The sequence below is a fragment of the Triticum urartu genome, chromosome 6A (genome assembly GCF_056163025.1).
Source record: "Triticum urartu cultivar PI428250 chromosome 6A, HENAU_Tu73, whole genome shotgun sequence".
Lineage (NCBI taxonomy): Eukaryota > Viridiplantae > Streptophyta > Magnoliopsida > Poales > Poaceae > Triticum > Triticum urartu.
In genome coordinates, this window is record NC_141878.1 from 591,649,391 (window position 1) to 591,660,258 (window position 10,868).

Consider the following 10,868-nt stretch of genomic DNA (forward strand, 5'->3'; position numbering starts at 1 on the left):
GCGCCCGCCATCATTGCGCCGCGCAGCTAGGGACACGCGACCAGGTTCAGGCCCACCCGCCTCATGGCAACTAGGGTGTGGAGACAGAGAGGGGGCCGGCCCACCCGACCGGACTGGAGACCCGTGCCAGGTGTCACCCGAGGCGTGGATGTCCCCGGATTCTGGCGGGGGCGGCGTCAGAGGATCTGCCTGGGGCGTTAGAGGATCCGCCTGGGGATCTGTTCCCGCGTCAGCTCCAGAATCAGCGCGACCAGGCGAATCTGCCTCGTGTCCGCTGCCAGATGTTTCCTGCTGTTGTTGCATAAAATCACAAGCATTTGGAGTGCAGTTTTTTTCACCGCCATCTCCTTCAGAGGTAGGGCTATGTAACAAATGATCATCAGCATAATGTTCGTCCCCATGATCGGTTGGATTTAGCAACGCCGGATTCAAAAGAAGAATTTCTACCCGAAGCCGTGCACCGGCATTTGGGTGTAGTGTAGCGAAGGGAAATACATTTTCATCGAAAATAACATCCCTGGAGATATACACCCGTCCTGTTGAAATATCAAGGCATTTAAAACCTTTGTGAAGATTACTATATCCAAGAAAAAGTGCATTGTTTGGAACGGAACTGGAGTTTGTGCTTGTTATAGGGTCGGAGGTTAGGCCAACAAGCACACCCAAAAATTCTAAGTGAGGAGTAATTGGGTTTTTCAAGGAACAATCGCTCAAGAGGGGTCTCAAGCTTGATAACTTTTCTAGGAAGGCGATTGATCAGATAAGTAGCAGCAATAAACGCCTCATCCCAAAATTTTAAGGGCATAGAGGCTTGGGCAAGAAGAGACAAGTCCACTTCGACTATATGTCGATGTTTTCTTTCTGCTGATCCATTTTGTTGATGCGCATTGGGACAAGATACGTGATGAGATATTCCTATCTTGGTGAAGAAGGAGCTGAGTTTTTCATACTCCCCTCCCCAATCTGTCTGAAGAGCAAGAATTTTGCGATTAAACTGTCATTCAACAAGGTGCTGAAAGTCATGAAATTTTTGAAAAACTTCAGACTTGTGTTTGATCAAATAGATCCATGTGAATTTACTGAAGTCATCAATAAAACTCACATGATATTTCATTCTGCCTACTGTTTCAATAGCAGGTCCCCAAACATCAGAGAAAATAAGTTCTAAAGGAAACTTGGATTCACTTATTGATTTTGGATAAGGCAACCGGTCACTTTTTCCCTTTTGACAGGCATCACAAACAGAATCATTATTGGAAAAACTAGCACAAGGGAGTTTACTTTGACTAAGAATTCTCCTGACAATGAGAGGAGATGGGTGATCTAAACGTTGATGCCATCTATCCGAAGATATTTTGGTGGCACTGAGCATCTGCTTCTGGACGTTGGATCCCTTGTGCTTGACGGGGTATAGACCACATCTACCCCTGCCTCGAAGAAGTACCTTCCTCGTTCCTCGTTCCTTAACAAGAAAAGAATGAGGGTGAATTTCACAGAATGTATCATTGTCAAGTGCAAGGCGACTAGCAGAGATTAGGCTCTTGCTAGCTTCTGGAACATGAAGAATATTATTTAGGTAAAGATCACGATCAGGGGTACGAATAGCTGAGTGACCAATATGTTCTATAGCCATACCTGACCCACTAGCAGTGTGGATTTGCTCGTTCCCGGTGTAGCGGTCGCGGAAAGTCAGCTTCTCAAGGTCTCCTGTGATGTGATTGGTGGCACCGCTGTCAAGGTACCAGTTGATGTCCACCCTATACTGAGGTGCTGCCAGGTTCGCCGTCCTCTCTTCGCCTCCTTGGTAGGCTTCATCATAGCGCTTCCAGCACTTCCACGCTGGATGGCCCAGTTTGCCACAGATCTGGCACTGGATCCTAGGTGCAGGGGCATTGTTGTTGTAGTTGCCCCCGCTACCGTTGTTGTTGTAATGGCCGCCTCCTCCTTGTCCACCGTGGCCGCCAGACTTGATGTAGGGGCGACCGCGGTCACCACCGTTGTTGCCGTTGCCGCCACGGCCATGGCCATGGTCACCGTGTCCGCGGGTGGCAGCGTTAGCCGAAGACTGTGATACTCCGCCGCGAAGCTTCATCTACGTCTCGAAGCTGATGAGCTGAAAGAACAGCTCAGGCATGGTGATCGGCTCCACTCTCGAGCACATAGCAGAGACGCGCACCTCTTCGACGACGCATCCATCGCGGCCCTCCTCTACTCCTGGGGGGGCAGGGGGGCGGCCGCCCGGGCCCCCAAGGTGGAGGGGCCTCCGAATATGTATTTTCTTGCATTAGGCCTATTCTATGGCTGAAGTAAAAAAAGATCATTGGTGCGGCTGGCCCATCGCCAAGTAGTTGCGGCTATCGATGGATCCCCAGTTACGATCGCCATAACTCACGCATCGACTCCGGGGATCCAGGAACCTATGCATGCAGCAGCATCACGCACGCAGCAGCCATTGCCTTCCCCCCTCACGCCCAGATCATGGCAGATGAACCAGGAGAGCTCGCTCAAGGACGAGGCTCGGATCTAACGAACACGGTGCGCGCCGGATCGGAGATCAGCGGCGGACCGGTGCTGTTGTTTGTAGTTTATAGAGGTCAGTATTGCCAGCCGGTCTACATCTTCCGCTGTTGGTATAGTTAATCTTTCTGGTTCTGCAGTTTAATATTGATATTCATGTGGTGGTATAGATCTCAAAAGATCAAGCGAAGAACAAGGTTCTGGATGCTGGCAGTTGATTTATATATGAACTGAGCAATGACAGCATAATTGGGTAATTAACTCTTAATTTAGTCATTTGCACAACCCGCTAGGTGGGAGTAACTTAATTTGAACTTTCTCGCAGCACTATAGATTTAATTTTTAAAGATATGAAGGTATTTAATTTGTGAAGATACGAAGGAATATTTTCTACATCACTCGTATGAATTTTCCTCATCTATCGAATTTCTCAGATACTCCTATTTGTAGTAATAGTCTTACCGTATAGTCATTTTAAGAAGTCAAACTGTGAACCCAACTATGCATTTTGGATGCAAATTGTTTTAAGATTTTTCGTACAATAATATACTCCTGCGGTGGTTGTAGTTCAAGCATGACATTAAACAACACATTGCAACACACATCGTTGTCTACTTTCTCCATAGCTCATTACTTTGATGCTTATGTTAAGGGTCCCCAGTTTTTATTTCGCCCCGGGCCCCCGAAATGTCAGGACCGGCCTTGCTCCTGCTTCGACGCCGACAAGCTCAAGCGCCTCATTGTCCACTTTCCCCGCAGGTTCGCTTTCTATTTCACGCAGAGGGAGTAGAGCAGAGCAATGTCAGTTCGCTTTCTAGATTACTAGTCTAGACTTGTAGCTGAAGCATCTCCTGCTCTGTTTCCAGTAGATTAGTTCCTCTACTTTTGCTACATCGTCGTCAATTTAAGAAGACAAATCTAAGCTAAGCAAGATTTTCTCAGCTGATTTTGTTCTGTGTTCCATGTGTTGTTATTTCCAGCCAGCAGCAAGGAGAAAACTGAACCTATGACGTGCCTCACCAGTGAACACACAGACTCACCATATGAAAACTACCCTATTCCTAATCTATATTAAGGGAGAAAGTGAAACGGGGAGGCTAAATCTTGCCCTCCAAATTCCTAATCACCATGACCAACGTGCAAATGGTCTGCCGTGCTCAGCATGATCAACTGTCCATATCATTCGGCCAAAACTTGACTTGACTAGGAAAAAAGTAGCATGCAGTGCAAGACCATGACGTGGATTGCGAATGCATAATTGACACATGTTAATTAATCCTATAACACTTTCCACACCATCTGCACAACTCATTTGCCTGTTCAATTGCTAGTACACAATCCAGCAAGAATAAAACAAAGGAAAAGGAAAAGAACATCTCACCTATCAAACTCGAAGCAAGTCTACCGGTAGCTTCTTGTGGCCATTGGAGCCAATGTTGGGGATTTGTGTAAGCTTCCAGCCTGTAAGAGAATTATTCGGTTTACGTTGAACTTGATTTGAGCAGAAAATCATTATATCTCTGATGCAAACTTAATTTGAGCATGAAATGCTCATCTTTTGCACAGTAATCTGTTTGAACATGATGCACGCCGCCGCAACCCCTCGCATTTCCCTAATTCTTTTATTAATATGGGAATTGGAGCAAACTCTAGGACTACCAAGCCTCCGTTGTGGCCCTCCTCGACACCGACGATCTCAAGCGCCTCATCGTCCACTTTCCCCACAGGTTCGCTTTCTATTTTGTGGAATAGGAGCAGAGCAAATCAGACTTGCCGCTAGATTATTACTAAGGAGAAAATTGCTGTGATGTGTGCCTCACCAGTGGACGTGGTTGTCTGCCGTGCCGTGCTCGGTGCCGTCGATTGTCCAAATCATTCGGCCATACCTTGACTAACAAAAGTAAGCATGAGGTGCAAGACCATGACGTGGACTGGGAATGTGCAGCTTCTCTCAGCTGTTATACTGCTCCCTCCGTCCGGAAATACTTGTCGGAGAAATGAATGTATCAAGATATATTTTAATTCTTGATACATTCATTTATGCGACAAGTAATTCCGGATGGAGGGTGTACATAATTAACACAAGTTAATTAATCCTAACACTGTCCACACTATTGCACTACTCCTTATTTGCCTGTTCAATTGCTCTGCATCTGCATGGTTGACTGTCCAAATCGTTATAAGTTTTCGCATGGTTAACTTCAGTATTAGAGTCCCCGCCAAAAAAAAAACATTAGACAAGTATGCGTACAACATGATGACAAAGACTAAGAAAAGAAGTGGATTAGCTTTGCTTGTAGACCAAACAGTGAGAGTGGTCGATAACTGGTGATTCTTTTTCCAAAATTATCCTTTTGATTCTTCTTACTGATTGCTGAGTGCTGAGAGCCATGCGTCTTTGTATTCATTATGCATATAAATTTGTGTATTTAAGGTGGAGGGAGGGGTTGCTAGATGTGTCTGAGATCTGACACACAATGTGTGTTATTGAGCGAATCATGGATACAGATTAGCTCCAACTTCTGCCGTGCTGTACATGGTGGGCTGTCCAAATCAACAAATTCTGGCCACAACTTGAGCGTAGTTAAAGTATGCATGACAAGACCCCAAGACGCGGGTTGTAGACCATAATCCTATACTGCGGTTATGGTGCAACCGGAATAGAGATAAGCTGCTCTGTCCATTCTCCTTTCCATCTGCCGGCCATTTCCGACCAATATGGCTAAGCTTGTGCTGCTCATCCGAGGAGCTGCACTACTGCTTTGCCTGTTGATCTCCCAAGCAACTTCCACTTCCCATGGCCAAGCGAGTGGGTCCGAAGCCTGCATCAGCAGCGAGCGAGATGCGCTTCTGTCCTTCAAGGCAAGCCTCCGATCCTGGACCCTGCTGGACATCTCTCGTCATGGCAGGGTGAGGATTGTTGCCAATGGAAGGGAGTCCGGTGCAGCAACAGAACGGGCCATCTCATCAAGCTCAACCTCCGCAACATTGACATGTACGAGTACAGTTACTACATGGACGACTACATGTACCACTACAGCCACTACAGCTACCCGAACCAGAGCAGATCATTGAGCTTATCAGCGGGTGGGATGAGCTCTTCTTTTGCTACTCTACAACACCTGAGGTATCTTGACCTGAGCTGGAATAACTTCAATGGCACAAGCATCCCTGTCTTCTTGGCTTCTCTCAAGAACCTAAGGTATCTCAACCTCTCGTCAGCACGATTCAGTGGGAGAATACCTTCCGAACTTGGCAATCTCTCAAAGTTGCAATATCTTGATCTCAGTTGGAATTATGATTATTATTGGAATAGGTCTTATATAGTGGATCTTGCATGGTTGCCACGTTTCTCTTTGTTGAGTCAGCTTGACATGAGCTTTGTGGATCTTAGCTCTGCGAGGGATTGGTTTGAGATGGTTAACATGCTTCCTTCTCTGAAAGTGCTTCGCTTGTCCGAGTGTGGACTCAATGGTATTACATCTGCTAGTATATCAATTTCCAATCTCACACGTCTCGAGGTCTTTGATACGTCCTATAACACCTTCAGAATACCTTCCCAATTTGGCAATCTCTCAAAGTTGCAATCTCTTGATGTGAGTTGGAATTCTTATCCTGACGTGGATCTTGCATGGTTGCCACGTCTCTCTTTGTTGAGCCATTTTGACATGAGTTATGTGGATCTTAGTTCTGCGAGGGATTGGTTTCAGAGTGTTAATATGCTTCCTTCTCTTGAAGTGCTTGGCTTGTCCGGTTGTGGACTCAACAGTACCATGTCTGCTAGTATATCACTTTCCAACCTCACACATCTCGAAGTCCTTGATATGTCTAGTAACAACTTCTATACTTCACTCAGGCATGCATGGTTTTGGAATCTCAAAAGCCTTAAGGAGCTTTACCTCTCCTATTCCTGCTGGATAGGGTCTATTCCTAGTGATTTGGCCAACATGACGGCCCTTCAAGTCATAGATTTAAGCTGGAATCAGCTCGTGGGTTTGATACCAGAAAAATTGGGAAATTTGTGCAATTTGACCAGAATGAGGTTCAGTGGTGACAACATAGGTTCGAGCATAGGGGAGTTCATGAGGCGATTACCAAAGTGCTCATGGAATACATTGCAAGAATTTTCGGTGCAGGATGCAAATATGACCGGGAATCTACTCAGTTGGATTGGTAACATGACCAATCTCAGTGCCCTTCGAGCATCTCAAAACATGTTGACTGGCCCTCTACCTGTAGGAGTTGGAGCACTGAGTAATTTGAAAAGTCTGATCCTCCGGAACAATAACTTCAGCGGTGTGCTCTTGAAAGAACATTTTGCAAGTTTAGGCGCCTTAAAGAGTTTGGACCTTAGCTGCAATAACTTCAGTGGTGTGCTCTCCAATGAACAATTTGCAAGTTTGGGCAACTTAAAGCTTTTGGACCTCAGCAGTAATAACTTTAGTGATTTTCTCTTGAAAGAACAGTCAGCAAGTTTAGATAATTTAAAGCATTTCGACCTCAGCCATAATAAATTAAATAGCGTGCTCGTGGGGGAACATTTTACAGGCCTATTGAATTTAAAGTATCTGGACTTGTCGTACAACTCTGTGAGATTAGCTATCAACCAAAAATGGGTTCCTGCATTTAGGTTGAAGTACGCAATATTCAGGTCATGTCAATTGGGCCTTAGATTTCCTGTGTGGCTTAAATGGGAATCTGACATTGATGTCCTTGTTCTCAGTAATGCAAATCTTGATGATGTTATTCCTGATTGGTTTTGGGTTACATTTTCCCGAGCTTCCTTCTTGCAAGTATCAGGAAACAAATTGCATGGGTCAATACCATCAGATCTACAACACATGTCAGCTGATCATATATATCTCGGATCCAATAAGTTTACAGGTCAAGTTCCACAGTTGCCTATAAATATAGTACGACTGAACCTATCTTCAAACACTTTATCTGGTTCATTGCCATCAGAGTTAAATGCTCCACTACTCGAAGAGTTGTTTCTTGCAAACAATCAATTCATAGGCACCATCCCGTCGTCTATATGCCAATTGACTAAACTGAAAAGGTTGGACCTATCAGGAAACCAGTTAATAGGAGATATTATGCAGTGCCAAAAGGAACTTGTTCCAAACTCTACAGATCAATTTGGCTCTGACATGCTGAGCTTAGCCTTGAATAACAATGATCTCACTGGTGAATTCCCTAAATTTCTTCAAAGGTCATCAGGATTAATGTTCCTTGCTCTTTCTTACAACAGGTTATTTGGAGGACTGCCACAATGGTTACCCCAAAAAATGCCACACATGATAATATTAAGAGTGAGATCAAATATGTTCAGTGGTCATATTCCTAAGAGTCTCATTTCCCTTCACGATCTTCATTATTTGGACATAGCACACAACAAGATAACAGGAAGCATACCATGGTCTTTGTCAAACCTGAAGGCAATGATGACAGTGGTGTCGCAGGACACGGGGGATTATATTTATGAAGAGAGCATACCAGTAATCACAAAGGACCAAAAGCGTGACTACACCTTTGCAATTTACCAGCTATTGGTTGTTCTTGATTTGTCAAGTAATAGTTTGGCGGAACAGGTTCCAGAGGACAGATTCCAGAAGAGATAACTCTACTCATTGGACTTACCAATCTGAACTTGTCAAATAATCAATTCATAGGAGCAATCCAAACCAAATTGGTGATTTAAGGCAGTTGGACTCACTCGACCTATCCTTCAATGAGTTTTCTGGTGCAATACCATCAAGTTTGTCAGCTTTAACTTATTTGAGCCACTTGAACTTGTCGTACAACAATCTGTCCAGTGCAATACCATCCGGACAACAACTACAAGCTCTTGATAACCAGATGTATATCTACATCGGTAACCCTGGTCTTTGTGGAGATCCTGTTGGCAGGAACTGCTCAACACATGACGCAGAGGAAAGTGGCCTCGAAGATATAGATCATATGCCATCTGTTTATCTTGCCATGAGCATTGGATTTGTGGTGGGTCTGTGGACAGTTTTCTGCTCCATGTTGATGAAGAGAGCATGGAGGGCTGCCTTCTTCCAGTTTGTTGATATGATGCACGACATGATTTATGTCCAAGTGGCTGTAAGGTGGGCTCACATGATGGAGAAAACTCAAGACGGTGCACCATGAAGTGCCCAACTCTGCTGCAGCCGAATTTTTTGTATCCATATGCTATTTGTATGTTTGCACCATATCTCTATTTGTAACCCTAAAGGGGTCTTGGCTGGATGTATGTATTGTACTGATGTATTGGTATTTTGTATGTTTTGTACTGTAACAAATGAAGTGTATATGTTTGTGGATTATTTAAGCTGAAGTCAGCCATTGTTCGCTCTTCGCTGTGCACTGCACGGAGAAAGATACAGCCCCATATGGGCACTCTGCCTTTTTCGTGTTCTTCAGTTTGCGTTGTACATTCCCGAAGAGTAATAATTCATTGGCATAGAAAAAAAATGACACCAGTTGGTCAATATGTGAACAGACTTGTTTGTAAGGCATACAAGATATATCAAGATTCAAGAGGCAAGAGGTAGAAAGCTTTGTTCACCATCAGTGCTAATCTGAAGCTGCCATTTGAGCTGACATTTTTTACTCGACTCGACCATGCCCACCGAGGGTGTGTTTGCCAGCGAAGTGGAGAAGCTCAAGGTGCCGACCAGTTCAAGCCCTTGGAGCAGGCGACCCTGGAGCCCTTTGATCACGACCATGCCTACATCGTTGGGGTTACAGGATGCCCAAGAAGCAAAAGTGAAGTTAAGAAGAAGAAAAGAAATGGCTATGTAATTTCTACAGTCTCTTTCATGACAGAGATTTAATTTGGGGTATATTTGCACTTTGGGAAGGTGCCATCATGAATGTTTGCATGATCCCATGCCTGTGCTAGTTTCTGCTTTGTTATGTGCAAAAATCAAGATGCGTGTTTACAGCAGCCAGCAGTCTGCGGAAAGTACTGACTCGTGTTACAACACCAAGGAACAAGGACAAAACTATGAGGAACTGTGTTGTAACAGGAGCACCACTGAATTTCATACTGGCTGTTGTGACAGATTATTTTGTACCATCCAAATCCCATAGTCAACACATCTTCAGGCATTAAACTTGTTTCCAGGGGAAATCTTCGGAACAGAAAACGAACTGAAAAGTGTAAAACAATGCTGAAAGTACGCGCTCCCGGTTTCACATGCAAACAAGCAAAAGCAGATGTATATATAAGGGTCTCTGTTTGAGCAAAGCACCTCCCAAGATCAGCAGAGTGCTCGAGGTTCGGCCAGTCTGGTGACATTGACATGGCACATGGACAGAAATCAAGAACCACCAGGTGCTCCCAAAGTGTATGGATCGAACGAACACTAAAGCCTCGAATCAGCTCCTCGGGCATCAGTCCCAAATCAGCTCAGCAGAGAGATGCTCTGCTTTCTATCGTCATCTAGAAAATGGGATTCTGAATCGACAAATTCAGGTTGTTTACTGAATAAGGTTGTTAACTGCACCCAGTGCCACAAATTCATGTTGTGTGTGATGCCAAGTCTGATCACAGAACTTAGCTTGTGGTATCAGTATCACACATCCAAAATACCTATAGCTAGTACATAAACCCTTTGATGTATACATGACTTCCAAATTAATTCTCTCTCGAACACTACAGTACATTCAGTGCAGTCACAAACACGCACGGAACATATGGAGAATACATGCTTTAAGGTGATGCAAAGTTTGAAGTTGGGGAGCACATCTGGTTCTTCCCACCTCATGCGAGGAGGCAACATCCATCGCGACAGAAGTAACCACCGGCAATGGCCATGGAAAGTGGAGACACAGCACTGACCAGGAGTGTCTTTCCAGACTTCTTGACGCCGAGATCCCATGACTCTAGCACGGCCGATGTTGCTCACAGTATCTACATGAGGAAATAGCCATCGCTTAACCACAAATTGACATATTGTGAAACAGGTGCATTATATGACACAGTAAAATTATGTTAGATATTTTAGTCTTCTTTCCCGCTTCAGTTTGTGCTAGTTCCTAATCTCCTGTTTCTTTCTATAACCCTGTTACCTTGCTCTTCCTTCTCAAGCCTAGCCTAGCAGTCTGATCTACCCTATCATCTAGGAACCACTACAAAAGCAACCGCACCATGGGCTCACAGTGGGTACTCAAATCAAATCGAAAGCTATTTCTATTTTTTTATCAAGATCGATCGATTAACCGAATCTAATACATTTCTGTACTGCTCTTGCATGAATCCACTAACAACAATGAGGTTGATCATTCAGGTCAAACATTCAAATAGCGTAGGGGATTTCTGTGTGCAATCTCTACAATCA

The 10,868-nt window shown here is 44.5% G+C and overlaps 1 pseudogene; it reads left to right on the top strand.

Moving 5' to 3' along the window:
• Positions 1 to 5,235: 5,235 nt before the first annotated feature.
• Positions 5,236 to 8,673, top strand: LOC147966826 (receptor-like protein EIX2; annotated as a pseudogene).
• Positions 8,674 to 10,868: the final 2,195 nt, after the last annotated feature.